Here is a 12,452-nt window from a genome sequence, read left to right on the forward strand (position 1 = left end):
CAGATCACAGCAGCTCCAACTTTGTAAGTGCAATGCTACAATAGTTAAGTTAAATAAAAAACTTCACTATGTGTTGTAAAAGTAAGTTTTCTCACATGTCCTGCTGTTTTCTTCATCCCATTACAATAATGATATAATGTACTGTAAGTCTATATAATATATAATATAATTATGAAATCATTCAGTGTTTTTTCAAGTCCTCTTCATCGCTCATTCTCCACTTCTCTATGTAATTTAGAAATCTTACTTTCGGTTCTTTTTCAGAGTGGGGACTGTGCTGATTTATATCCGCTTGGTGTTTAAGAACCTGACCACTCTACCCAGTGAGGCAGAGGTTCTTAATGCTGCTAGTGCCCTGCTGGACTCAAGTGTCAGAATGAAGCGAGATGTCAGCACACAGAAACTGAATAACCCAGTGAGCATCCAGAACGTCACCTATCAGAGTGAGTTTCCTTTCTGGACTGGAGTGTCAACTTTGTAATAACTTTAAAATGTTGTTTTTCTGCTGAGAGCCCACATGTTTAGCTAAGAACTGGTCTAACAGCTAATTTAATATGAGAAGTAGTGACTTTTTATGAAATGTTATAATCTGTTAATTAACTCCATCATTTCTTTTTAGAAACGAGCAGCAACTCATACACTATCAGCTTCGCATTCAAAATCAGCAATGTGAACATGTCTAAAAACATTGAACTGAGGAATGAAACATATGATGCAATCCAAAACACCATCAATGGCCTAGTGAGTGTCAGACGATCTTATAAACTCTTCCACTAGAATAAATTTGTGAGCTTAACTAAAAATGTTCCTATTCTGAATTTCTTGCTGGTTTGAAATCTACACAAAAGATACTTCTGCCGTTATAGCTCATAACTGATTTTTATTCTCATCTTCAGCTGAACAAAATCCTAAATGACCCAAATGCTCCACCATTCGTCTTCCAACGAGCAAACTACACGTAAGCAATGATTCAGCATTTACTGATTTGAATCTGCCAGCAATCATGAACTAAGAAAGTTCACAGACAATAAAAAATGACTAATTTCACTTGGTTTCTTTGTTCTTTCTAGGGGTAACGACACTGTGATTCAGGCTAATGCAGAATACGTCTTTGTGGAAGGAGATATCAAGACACCAAGTGGATTTCTGAAGGAAATACTCAAAATTAGTGGATTAGCTGGAGGAGGGTTTCCAGGATGGGCCCTAGCCATCATTATCCCATGCGGTATTGCCATCATTCTCGTACCCTGCTGGATTATACTCTGCGTAAGTTCTTCCAGAGTGCCTGCATTTTAAATGAAAGCAGTTATTAACTGAAAGTTACATTAAATTCAAAGGAACCAGTACTTTTAATATAAAGAAACTGCTGAAAAATAAATAACATGTAGATGTTTTAGTTGAATATATCATAAATTCATACCAGACATTCACATCATCTTTCCTCTGAGGGAATCAATCTACATTTTCCAGAGATTAAAAATCATGTGTGGGAGCAGTTTAAATGATTGGACTTTCTTTTCTAAATAAAAGCAGGTTTGAAACTTGACAGCACAAACAACAGATCTGTTTGTTTCTCCAAAATTACAATCACAATTTTGAGAGAAGAGTCTCCTCCACACAGTTAGCGTGGCACAGAAGCAGCTCTGCAACTAGCACACCAAAAAGATCATAGAACACTGAAAGTGACATGACGTTCACACTTCATTAATGCACAAGTGGAAATAAATAGACTCGACGCTGGGGTAGGCAACACAGCAAAAATAGAATATCATCAAACCTATATATATTACCTATATAAACCTATATATATATATATTTCATGAGACATATCACAATATTTAATTTTTCTGAGGTTCAATAAGCTAGAACTGACAAGAAGCCCCAGTATTTTACTTTAAATATAATACTTAGATATACTTATAATAATACTTATAATACTTAAATATAAAACTATGACAAAAAATACTATAAAAAAAATGTCATGTCGCGCTGCACTAAATCTATTTACACTTGATTATTCATGCTCTCTATGTAATGACAGATGCAGACGGAATTGATGATGATAATGATACAATATCAATATATAGTCCAGGTCTAACTAAAAAACACATAAGGATGAAAAGGCTCATATTTTGTTGGACATAAAAACGTATCTAGCACAGTCAGTGAGGATGAAATCTCAGATACATTAATTAAAATGGAAGTGCATCTTTTCTTCTGACAACTAAAACTGCTTAAAATATTATTGATTTTTTGGGTGATTCTGAGAATGAGTATTTGGATACTTGTTCAACAATATCGGTGAGTGTTCAGTAAGCCTGAGTGAGAGTAAAATGCTGTTAGGGCCAGTTAGTGATACTATGTATTAAGTAACACTTTAATTATAGATGGTAAACATAATATATAAATTGGCCGTAGTATTCTTAATATTTTTTATGGTTTCTTTTCCTGCAGATAATGCTTTCTGGTTGCTGTGGAGCCGTTCGTAGACGCTGGCATAGACGACGGTCATACAATGTGGAGTATCCAATACACAACAGCCTCTTCTAAAGAACAAGTTCTTCATGTGACAACACCTTACATTGATTTAAAACCTGTTATGGTGAATAAATGCCAGTTCTTTGAAAATATCAATATGTTTACTTCTATACTATCTGGAGTAAAAGGGTGAATGTTAAAAATGTAGGTCTGTCCCTCTGTAGTGTCTCTCTTTAGTTGCTTGTGTTTTAGTCTATGTTATATTTTGTGCCTGTATTGCTGGATTTATACAGGATGTTACATTTTCAGAGGAATATAATTTATTGAATATATAAAATCATGAACATTTTTAATTTATTTAATTAATTTATTTTCCAGTATCAGTATTTCATGTTAATTTATTAATTAAATAAAAATTTGTACTGTTGTATTTAAGGGAAATGTCTGAAGTACTGTTATTTATATTGCACTTTATCTACATGGCGACAACAAATGAATTTGATTATTTTTATGTATTGTGAAATGAGTGAGAAATTTTTGAGAACATTCTTCTCTTTATATCATTAAAGTGAGTATTTATCACCATTTCTGCATCATTTTTTTAACTGTAAATTTAAAAGCATTGCAAAAAATAATCATATTTCAGTTTTGATGATTTTTCAAGATTAGCAACTAAGAATTGCCACAATGAGCAACAATTAGTTATTTCACGATCATAGGGGGCATTGGGGCAGGATGCCAAAAACACAGTAGCAGAGGTGAGTGGAGCATAAATCCATAACAAGACAAAGAGCAACAGAGTATATAGACACAATGCAGGACAAAGGGACCGAGCAAACCGAGGGGTATAAAACTAACAGAAAACAAGAAACACCTGAGATCAATGAGAGGGCATGGCTAAGAGACAAAGAACAGGTGAGGACAGGGCAGGACTGGGGAGGAGCCAACATGCCAACAAAAGCACATGTCAGAAGAAAATAAGGCACATGGCAGATAAACAAAAACACACAACACTAGGAAATGAAGAAAAAGGCAAAAACAGAAAGACCAGGTCAAAGAGTGAACGGATATTACATCATGCCTAACGTATATTTTTTTATTTTAATTAATTTTTAAAAAATATTAATTACTCTAAAAGCATCAAAACATTTCAGAAATATCTTTAAATTATTCCTACAAAAGACTAGACATCTTGGAAAAAAGATCCATTTTCAATCACAGACCTAATAAGCCGAACAACAAAGTGAAGGTGGATGCATAGTTTTTGTAAATCTATTAAGTAGTAAAGACTTACACTACATTTTGTTTCATGTTATTATTATTATTATAATCTTTCTGTCTCTCTCATTCTCTTTCTCTATCTTTGCTTGTTTATTAGCATCTCATAACATAAACATACATTAAAAACAGCTGTTTCTACCAAACCTCAGCTAACAAGAAAGGCAGCAGATCATAAAGTTACTGAGACACAATACAGCCTAACATTAACGTACCTGCTGATTTCTTCATAATATTAACTACATGATACTATACCACAAATACGCTATTTAACAGTGAACTTTCTCATACTGGCTGTAGTTTGTGTAGGTAACACAGTAACGTCACAACTTTAATTCCTCATCTAATTGCTACCGACTAAGGAGCCTGTAGCCTAAACTCAGCAGCTACTGGAGCTAGAATAAACATGCTAATTTAGCCAACAACATTATGATCGGTCCAAACAAAAAATTTATATATGGGTTTATTTTACAATATTAACGTGTTAATTGCGCTAATAAACTCTACATTTTTACCACAGCCATGTTATATGTTAGCCTATAGCATGTGTGCTGCTATAGGAAGTCAAAGTCACTCTTGTTCTCAGGGCAGTGTAGAGATAAACTGATCTGCGATCAGATGAGAACCGTTGACTGCTCACTGGGCAGTTCTGGGCTAGTTACTAACCTAATGCTGATCTTGTACTGAAGCAATTGGCAACTATTGCCAAGCAGTGATTGGAGGATTGAAAAAAATAAAGAAGAGCTTTTCAGATTCTGATTGGCCATAATACAGCGACAGCGCTCATGGAAAACAAATCAAATTTTATATAATAAAAAAATGACACATAATAAATATTTTTCGAATTTAAGTCTGTGGGAATGTGGCTGACTACTTGAGTAGACTACAAGGGTGCTGTTTCAGACTTCGGTGTCCTCATAGTTGCAGCATTTGGCTACACATTCTCATCCACATCACATATAATTTGCTCTTTTGCTCATATACAGTGGGTTGCAAAAGTATTCATACCCCTTGAACTTTTCCATATTTTGTCACATTACAACCACAAACATAAATATATTTCACTGGAATTTAATGTGAAAGACCAACACAAAGTGGTATACAATTGTGAAGTGGAAAGAAAATTATACATGAATCAAAACATTTTTTACAAATAAAAAACTAATAAGTGCGACGTGCAAAAGTATTCAGCCCCCCTGAGTCAATACTTTGTGGAGCCACCTTTTGCTGCAATTACAGCTGCAAGTCTTTTAGGGTATGTCTCCACCAGCTTTGCACATCTAGTGACTGAAATTCTTGCCCATTCCTCCTTGCAAAACAGCTCAAGCTCAGTCAGATTGGATGGAGAGCGTTTGTGAACAGCAGTTTTGAGATCTTGCCACAAATTCTCAATTGGGTTTAGGTCTGGACTCTGACTGGGCCATTCTAACACATGAATATTCTTTTTTTTAAACCACTCCATTGTAGCTCTGGCTTTATGTTTAGGGTCGTTGTCCTGCTGGAAGGTGAACCTCCGCCCCAGTCTCAAATCTTTTGCTGACTCCAACAGGTTTTCTTCCAAGATTGCCCTGTATTTGGCTCCATCCATCTTCCCATCAACTTTGACCAACTTCCCGGTCCCTGCTGAAGAGAAGCACCCCCAGAGCATGATGCTGCCACCACCATATTTGACAGTGGGGATGGTGTTTTCAGAGTGATGTGCAGTGTTATTTCTCCGCCACGCATAGCGTTTTGCATTGTGGCCAAAAAGTTCTATTTTGGTCTCGTCTGACCAAAGCACCTTCTTCCACATGTTTGCTGTGTCCTCAACATGGCTTCTGGCAAACTGCAAACGGGACTTCTTATGGTTTTCTTTTAACAATGGCTTTCTCCTTGCCACTCTTCCATAAAGACCACATTTGTGTAGTGCACGACTAATTGTTGTCCTGTGGACAGTTTCCCCCACCTGAGCTGTGGCTCTCTGCATTTCATCCAGAGTCACCATGGGCCTCTTGGCTGCCTCTCTGATCAGTGATCTCCTTGTTCGGCCTGTAAGTTTAGGTGGACGGCCTTGTCTTGGCAGGTTTACTGTGGTGCCATACTCTTTCCATTTCCGGATGATGGATTGAACAGTGCTCCGTGAGATGTTCAAAGCTTGGGAAATCTTTTTATAACCTAAGCCTGCTTTAAACTTCTCCAAAACCATATTCCTAACCTGTCTTGTGTGTTCTTTGGACTTCATGATGCTGTTTGCTCCCCAATATTCTCTTAACCAACATCTGAGGCCGTCACGGAGCAGCTGTATTTGTACTGAGATTAGATTACACACAGGTGGACCCTTTTGAGTCATTAGCAGTCATCAGGCAACTTCTGAATGCAATTGGTTGCACTCAGGGAAAAGGGGGCTGAATACTTTTGCACGTCGCACTTATTAGTTTTTTATTTGTAAAAAATGTTTTGATTCATGTATAATTTTCTTTCCACTTCACAATTGTATACCACTTTGTGTTGGTCTTTCACATTAAATTCCAGTGAAATATATTTATGTTTGTGGTTGTAATGTGACAAAATATGGAAAAGTTCAAGGGGTATGAATACTTTTGCAACCCACTGTACAATGCTAGACCCACAATGGACTGACTTCAAAGTAATGGATGTGTGCCTGGAGTCTAAGCCACTTATGACTGTGTTACAGTCAATCACAATCCTGACGCTCTCCTTTTCTGAAAGATTGTTTTATTTATTTTCCAATGACTGGTTTATCAACCATTCTTATGTCCTCCAATACCTTACTTCAAGCAGTCCATCCATCCATCCATCCATCCATCCATCCATCCATCCATCCATCCATTATCTTCCGCTTCTCCGGGGTTCGGGTCACGGGGGCAGCATCATAAGCAATGAGGCCCAGACCTCCCTTCCCAGCCACTTCCACTAGCTCCCTGGGGGGGATTCTGAGGCGCTCCCAGGCCAGCTGGGCAATATAGTCACGCCAGTGTGTCCTGGGTCTTCCCTGGGGTCTCCTCCCAGGTGGACTTGCCTGTGACACCTCCCAAGGGAGGCGTCCAGGAGGCATCCTAACCAGATGCCCGAACCACCTCAGCTGGCTCCTCTCGACGTGAAGAAGCAGCGGCTCTACTCCGAGTCCCTCCCGGATGACCGAACTTATCACCCTATCGCTAAGGGAGAGTTCAGACACTCTGCAGAGGAAACTCATTTCAGCCGCTTGTATTCGCGACCTCGTTCTTTCGGTCATTACCCAAAGCTCATGACCATAGGTGAGGGTGGGAACGTAGATCGACGGATAAATCGAGAGCCTTGCCTTATGGCTCAGCTCTTTCTTTACCACAACAGACCGGTAAAGAGCCCGCATCACTGCTAACCCAGCACCAATCCGCCTGTCAATCTCCCGCTCCCTTTTACCATCACTCGTGAACAAGACCCCGAGATACTTAAACTCCTCCACTTGAGGCAAGAGCTCATCCCCGACCCAGAGAGTTCTCTCCATCCTATCCCGCCTGAGAACCATGGCCTTGGATTTGGAGGTACTGATCCTCATCCCGGCCGCTTCACACTGGGCTGCAAACAGATGCAGCAAAAGCTGAAGTTCATGGCCTGATGTCCCCAATAGGACCACATCATCTGCAAACAGCAGCGATGTGACCTTGAGGTCACCAAACCGGACACCTTCTCAATCCCCTGACTGCACCTAGAAATTCTATCAATAAAAATTATGAATAGAATCGGTGACAAAGGGCAGCCCTGATGGAGTCCAACTCTCACTGGGAACAAGTCTGACTTACTGCCGGCCATGCGAACCAAACTCCTGCTTTGTTTGTACAGGGCCTGAATGGCTCGTAGCAAAGAGCCATGTACCCCAGACTCCCGAAGCACCTCCCACAGAATACCCCGGGGAACACAGTCGAATGCCTTCTCCAGATCCACAAAGCACATGTGGACTGGTTGGGCAAACTCCCATGAACCCTCCAGAATCCTGGAGAGGGTAAAGAGTTGGTCCAGTGTTCCACGACCAGGGCGGAACCCGCACTGCTCCTCCTGAATCCGAGGTTCAACTATGAGCCGGACTCTCTTCTCCAGTACCCCTTTTTAAAAAGAGGCACCACCACCCCAGTCTGCCAATCCAGTGGCACCACGCCCGATGTCCACGCAATGTTGAAAAGGCGTGTCAGCCAAGACAGCCCCACAACATCCAGAACCTTGAGGAACTCGGGACGGATCTCATCCACCCCTGGAGCCCTGCCGCCAAGGAGCTTTATAACTACCTTAGCGACTTCAGCCTCAGTAATGGACAAATCTATTCCCGTGTCCCCAGACTCTGCCTCCTCACTGGAGAACGTGTTGGTGGGATTGAGAAGGTCCTCAAAGTATTCCTTCCACCGCCCAATGACATCTTCTGTCGAAGTCAGCAGCACACCATCTCCACTATATACAGTGCTAGTGGCACACTGCTTTCCCCTTCTGAGTCGCCTGACGGTTTGCCAGATTCTTTTCGGAGCCGACTTAAAGTCACTTTCCAAGGCCTCACCGAACTCTTCCCACACCCGGGTTTTTGCCTTGGCAACAACTAAAGCCGCAGATCACTTGGCCTTTCGATACCTGCCAGCTGCCTCTGGTGTCCTATAGGCCATCCATGCTCAGTAGGACTCCTTGTTCAGCTTGACGACATCTCTCACCTGGGATGTCCACCACCGGGTTCAAGGATTACCGCCCCGACAGGCACCAACTACCTTGCGACCACAGCTACAGTCAGCCGCTTCAACAATAGAGGAGCGGAACATGGCCCATTCTGAGTCAATGTCCCTCGCCTCCCCCAATATCTGGTCAAAGTTCTGATGGAGGTGTGCGTTAAAGATCAATCTGACAGGTTCTTCTGCCAGACGTTCCCAGCAAACCCTCACTATACGTTTGGGTTTGCCTGGTCTGACCGGCATCTTCCCCCACCACCTGATCCAACTCACCACCAAGTGGTGATCAGTTGACAGCTCAGCTCCTCTCTTTACCCGAGTGTCCAGTACACATGGCCGCAAGTCTGATGACACGACTACAAAGTCAATCATTGAACTGCGGCCTAGGGTGTCCTGGTGCCATGTGCACTTATGGACATCCTTGTGTTCAAACATGGTGTTCGTTATGGACAAACTGTGGTTTGCACAGAAGTCCAAAAACTGAACACCCCTCAGGCTCAGATCAGAGAGGCCATCCCTCCCAATCACACCCCTCCAGGTCTCACTGTCGTTGCCCACGTGAGCGTTGAAGTCCCCCAGTAGGACAATAGAGTCTCCAGGAGTAGCACTTTCAAGCGTCCTTCCCAAGGACTCTAAGAAGGCTGGGTACTCTGAACTGCTGTTCAGTGCATAAGCACAGACAACAGTCAGGACCCGTTCCCCAACCCGAAGGTGTAGGGAAGCTACCCTCTCGTCCACCGGAGAAAACCCCAACATACAGGTGCCGAGTCTGCCCGAGAAAGCCCACACCTGCCCGCCTCCTCTCACCATGGGCAACTCCAGAAAAGAAGAAAGTCCAGCCCCTCTCAAGGAGATTGGACCCAGAGCCCAAGCTGTGTGTTGAGGTGAGCCCGACTATATCTAGCCGGTATCTCTCAACCTCGCGCACCAACTCAGGCTCCTTCCCCACCAGTGAGGTAACATTCCAAGTTCCAAAAGCCAGTTTCAGTAACCGAGGATCAGAATGCCAAGGACCACACCTTCGGACACTGCCCGATCCACAAAGCACCGAACCCCTACTACTGCCCCTCCCATCGGTGGTGGGTCAATGGGAGGGGGGACTCATGTAGCTCCTTCGGGCTGGGCCCGGCCACCAGACGCTCGCTGGCGAGCCCCTCCCCCAGGCCTGGCTCCAGGGTGGGGCCCCGGTAACCCTGATCCGGGCAGGGTACATAAGTCCTGCTTTCTTGTTTTCATAGGGGAGATTTCTGGAGTTGCTGTTGCAACATGGCGCCCCCCGAGGCAGACGTGTTTGCTCGCTCTGCTCAAGAATGCCGGCTTTTTCTTCTTTTTCTGTGCATTAATGCTCTCTTTACAGTGCACAAGTGCCAGGCACTCTTAACTTACGACAGACAAACTCTGCTGGACATCGCAAAAGACAACAACATGCATGGATTTAGCAGCTTTATTCCACCGGAGCTACAACCCATTGTCCGCTCCCGCAGCCACCACCACCACCACCAGGAAGACCCAGACCTACCGACCGCGAGTGAGCACGCTGATCCGAGTAGAGCGCTCCAGAAGCCGCGACGCAAGCGAGGCAAGAGGGGAGGGCTGCATGCTAGGCTAAAGGCTCGCGCTAGCCGACCACCAGTGCCTAGCCTCTTGCTAGCTAACGTGCGGTCACTGGAGAACAAGCTGGACGAGCTGAGAGCTAGGATAACATCTCAGTGGGAAACAAGAGAGTGCTGCGCTCTAATGTTCACTGAAACCTGGCTCTCAGACAGAGTACCGGACAGCGCTATCCAGCTAGAGACTCACTCTGTGCATAGCGGAGATCGCACGGCAGCCTCCGGTAAGGCTAAGGGTGGAGGTGTGTGTGTGTTTGTAAACAACGCGTGGTGTAGAGACATACGGACCGTTTATAAGCACTGCTCACCAGACCTGGAGTTCCTGCTGTTAAAATGTCGTCCCTATTATTTACCAAGGGAGTTCTGTGCTGTGTTTTTAACATCTGTTTATATTAATCCGCGGGCTAACTCTGCAGCAGCGCTCGGCAAACTCCATGACGTCATCAGCGCGTTAGAGACGGCTCACCCTGATGCCGTGTTTATAATTGCCGGTGATTTCAACCAGTGCAACTTACGGACTGTATTTCTGAAATACTTCCAACACGTGGACGTTCCAACTCGTGACAAAAACATCCTGGATCACGTGTTCAGTAATGTACGCGGTGCATACAGGGCTGCACCCCGCCCCCACTTTGGACTCTCAGACCACATCTCCTTGTTCATGTACCCGGCTTACAGACAAAGGCTGAAACAAACACATCCGGTTACCAAAACGGTTCAAGTATGGTCTCCGGAGACTGAGAGCATACTGCAGGACTGTTTTGCTACGACAGACTGGGATGTGTTTAAAGCTGCAGCCACTGCGGAGGACTCTTCTGTCAGCATACAGGAATATGCTGAACATGTGTCCGGCTACATCAGCACGTGTGTGGATAACATCGTGCCCACCACACAAGTGAAGAGGTTCCCCAACCAGAAGCCCTGGATTAACAGTCAGGTACGACACATGCTCCATGCTCGCTCTCTTGCATACAGATCAGGCAATGAGACAGAGTACAAAGCTGCGAAGTACAGACTGAGGAAAGTCATCACAGCAGCCAAGACGCAGTACAGGGAGAAACTGGATGGCTTCTACTCCACTGCTGACTCCAGGCAGATGTGGCAAGGCCTACAACACATCACAGAATACAGGACCATCACCAGCAACATCAGCTCCACAGACAGCCTACCGGACGACCTCATCACTTTCTACTTGAACTTGAACTTGAACTATGGATCACACTTTGTCTGGCCTGTCACCTAGGACCAGTTTGCCATGGGAGACCCTACCAGGGGCTTTTGCTCCAGACAACATAGCTCCTAGGATCATTCAAGCACACAAACCCCTCCACCACGATAAGGTGGTGATCCATGGAGAGGCTTTAAGCCTTTCTTTCCTTTAAGTAGTAAACTCACTAATTTTGAAGCTCCAGATACAAAAAATGACTTCATACTTTATAGACTTTGTACTTTTTAAAGTAGAGGATGCCCATTTCTAAAGTGTAAAAAACCTGAGTTAATGAAAACCATTATCATCTGTGACCTGTGTTGGTAAGTGCCAATTCATTAATGTTTACATATGGACTTAGCTATGGCCTTTTGTGACACAGATAGGCCTTATGGCAGCACCTGTGGCAGTTAGCATTAACCTTACTGCCACTGCCATATTGTCAACATTCCACCAATCGAAATAGCTGTGGTGTGTTGCATGGCTCATTGTTAGAGTAACAACAGCAATGAGGAACAAAACGCTGTTAGCTTTTGCGATTCTGGAAGTCTGACGGCGTGAGGGAAAGAGAAATTTTCCCCTCTTTTGAAATTTCAAAAGAGAAATCTTTGAATAACAAGAATAAACAGGAAAAACTTTCATTCATCTCCCTGTGCCAAAGCGTGCTCTCACCATTTGGCCCCTGGTAGACAGTTAGGTGAAGGATGAATTCTGTAGTTTTGCTCATGACCATTTTCAAGTGTTTGTGTGTGGATAGTGATATCATTGTACAGCTTTAATTCCTTTTTGAAGATATGAAAATGCGGTTTACTTTTTGTGAATTAGCATTTATAAGTAGAAAAGTTTAATATATATTATTTAATCTATGAGGAAATACATTCTTTTTTGTGCTGTTAACATGCATGGAACCCACCTAAATTATTTCTGATGAAAGGGAAAAGTCATGTTAGGAAGTATTAATTTTCAACAGCAGTCATCGGTCATCACTGGTTCACCTGAATACTTCTGTCCAATTTCTTTTTTCAGTACTCACTTCCCACTTCATTAGAAACACCTGGACTGCGTAACACCTTTTTAAAAAAAATTTCAATGGAGACCAAGGAGAACTGGGAGTTCCAGCTGTTGAGTAAAGGACTCAGCGGGATGAGGTTTTCTAGATCTCAAGATCTTTTTTCACTCTTATTCTATGTTTAC

The sequence above is a fragment of the Pygocentrus nattereri genome, chromosome 5, assembly GCF_015220715.1.
Source record: "Pygocentrus nattereri isolate fPygNat1 chromosome 5, fPygNat1.pri, whole genome shotgun sequence".
In the NCBI taxonomy this organism is placed as follows: domain Eukaryota; kingdom Metazoa; phylum Chordata; class Actinopteri; order Characiformes; family Serrasalmidae; genus Pygocentrus; species Pygocentrus nattereri.